Source organism: Diplotaxodon limnothrissa, linkage group LG7 (assembly GCF_057381915.1).
Source record: "Diplotaxodon limnothrissa isolate DT_005_m linkage group LG7, D_limnothrissa_male_GT1.1, whole genome shotgun sequence".
Lineage (NCBI taxonomy): Eukaryota > Metazoa > Chordata > Actinopteri > Cichliformes > Cichlidae > Diplotaxodon > Diplotaxodon limnothrissa.
The window spans coordinates 33652257-33655180 of record NC_140602.1 but is presented as its reverse complement, the minus strand read 5'-3'; the positions used below and the strand labels follow the sequence as shown (position 1 = coordinate 33655180).

Here is a 2924-nt window from a genome sequence, read left to right as displayed (position 1 = left end):
GCCAGGCAGACAATAATAATAGAGGGAAATTGTCCCGAGTATACAAATCAGAAATCCACAGGCAAGGTTTATGAAATATGAAATAATTAGAACGGAGAAAAGAAACACAAATCAGCAAAGCAAAAGCAAAAGCAGAAAAAGAAACACTGGAGAGAAGGGTAAGCATGAACACAAACAAATATTAGTTTACAAATGAGGAAACAAAACCCTGATTCACAGATATTAAGTAAACCCCAACACCCTAACAGATACAGTACCAATCATTGGTTTGGTCAAGTTTAATTATAATAATAATACATAAAACAAGCTTCTGCAAATTTGTTCTAAACAAGTAAATTTCCTAACAGAACATCAATGGTGGTAGAGAGATAGTTTAAAGGGAAATTTCTAATCATCTTGATCACTCATAAAGGTTCATTTGTGGTTTAATTTTCCTCTTAGTGGACTTTTGATTTATCCCAAACGTAGCATATTTGGTAGTAGGGATACTTTTCTGCACAGTATGGCATAAAAAGCTCCACATGTTGTTCTTTAGTAATGGGGTCATTTTTATACTCCTGGTATAAAACATGGAAAATAACTGAAAAAGAAAATTAAATAGTGTTCCCCACTATGACTGTATTCAACCTTTGACTGGTTCTGCAGCTATATATGTGGACAATAGCTGTGATAAATTATGTCAACACTAAGACATGTTCAAATAACATTTGAATGGCAACCAGCTGCTGACAGTATTATGGTGTAAAGCTTTTATTCTATCCTGGTAAAATCTACAATAAGAAACGACTGATTACAGTAGGTGCATCGTAAAATAACACTACACAGAGTGACACAGTTACTCTTTCTCCTGCCCATCTATTTGAGTTCACACAATTTCAGAGAATTACCACAACCATAAACACTGAGTCCAGCATAGAGCGGCTGACTGAATGTGGTCTGGACTCTGTGGAGGAGAGTCATGGTGTTAGAGATCCAGTAGAAAGACAGAACACCTGCACTGTGATCCAGGTACACTCCAATTCTAGCAGACCGAGGACCCGAGATGGTGTTGCTCATGCTGTTGTGAATAAATTCAACAGAATTTTCTAAAGCCCAAGATCTGTCATTGCATCCAAATTCACTTTCATCTCCTGTTCTGCTAATGTCCTTGTATGTGACTGCAACTGTAGCACTAGCTGGTCCCATCTCCACCTCCCAGTAGCAACGTCCAGTCAGGCTCTCTCTGCTCAGAACCTGCTGTCTTTGAGTGAATCTGTCTGGATGATCAGGATACAGCTGTTTTTTTATCGTCAATCTAGCTACTCTGTTGCCTTCAGATAATATCAGCTGTGGGTGTGCAGTGTTTAGATCCAGTGTGATTTGACGTGAATACTGCAAGAAGTCAGCTCTGGTCTTGGGTTCTGGCTCCGGTAGGAGTAAAAAATCCGCACTGGTCACTTTAAGTGAGATCTTGGTCCACTCAAGTTTAATAGTATTCTCGAGTTTCTTTCTGACCTCTGATACAGCTGCTGTTACTTCATCAAAGTAACACGGTGAGTGAATATTGATACTGGGCGAGTTTGTGGATTCACTTAGAGACGACAGAAGAGGGTAACTGTGTAGGAAGTGGATGTGATCTTGTGTGCATGACAGCTGTTCCAGCTCTGTCCCTTTCCTCTTCAGTTCAGCGAGCTCCTGCTGCAGCTTCTCCTGTAGCTCCCCGACTCTGTTCAACTCATTTTTCTGCTTAGATCTGATCTGCTGCTTCAGATTGGAGCTTCTTTTTTTGATGAGTGAAACAAGATCCTCGAAGACCTTCTCATTGTCTCTCACAGCTTTATCAGCAGACTGATTGATCGCCTCCACCTCCTGCTGAAGCACCTTCACGTCTTTCTCCTTTTCTTTAATTCTCTGCTGGATGTTTTGCTGACTCACCTCGAGCTCTCTCTGTTTCTCTTTCCTTTCTGTTGAAGCTGGGACTGTGTCGTGGCCTTTATGTTCAACCTTGGAGCACAGACAACAGATACACTGCTGATCAGTGCGGCAGAAAATCTTCATAGCTTCACTGTGATGAGAGCAGACATGGTCATCAAGCTTCTGGGAGGGGTCCACCAGCTTGTGTTTTTCAAAGGCAGGGGATTCATAGTGAGGCTGGAGGTGCTGCTCACAGTAAGAGACCCGACACTGCACACAGGACTTGACAGCTTTCAGCTTTGTGTCAGTGCAGAAATCACAGCTCACATCTTCAAGTTCAGAAGAAGCGCTGACTGAAGTCTTCTTCAGGTCCTCCACTGACTCTCCCAACATGGTGTTTTTCCCTAGAGCAGATCTCGGTGCAAAGGTCTGTCTCCACTGAGGACAGCTGTGGGTTTCCTTCTGATCCTCTTTATCCCAGTGGATTTGAATACAGTTCATACAGTAGCTGTGTCCACAGGGAATATTCACCGGATCCTTCGGGAGATCCAAACAGATCGAACAGCAGAGTTTGTCCTGGTTTCAGTGGGTTCCTCCCTGCGCCATTTCACCGGTCAGAGACTATGATTGTGAAATAGTTTCACTTTTGTCATACAAAGAAACAAAACTGACTCTCATTCCTTCTGTTCACATGCACTGAATGGGGTTTACGTGCACACCATGCTGGTCACACCCATCTGTAAACTTGTAGATCTAAGTATAGGAACAGGAAACATGTGGACCGAGTGGGAGTGTTTGTTTGGAAAGCAGGAAGCTTATTTCTCTGTGTTACAAAGATCAGTGTCCGTCTGAACTGAAACATCTGATCTGAGTGAAAGTGTGTGAAAGAAACAGATTAAAGACTCATGGACCATAACTTATTGCTTATTCAAGATTAACCTTCAATCTTGTTATTATTCGCACTTAAAAGCGATCATGCATGAATCTCTTCTTATTTCTCAAATCGGTTCATGTATTTTATCCAAAAATCT

At 41.8% G+C, this 2924-nt stretch overlaps 1 pseudogene; it reads right to left on the bottom strand.

Moving 5' to 3' along the window:
* Positions 1–717: 717 nt before the first annotated feature.
* LOC146628630 (tripartite motif-containing protein 16-like) lies at positions 718–2499 on the bottom strand (annotated as a pseudogene).
* Positions 2500–2924: the final 425 nt, after the last annotated feature.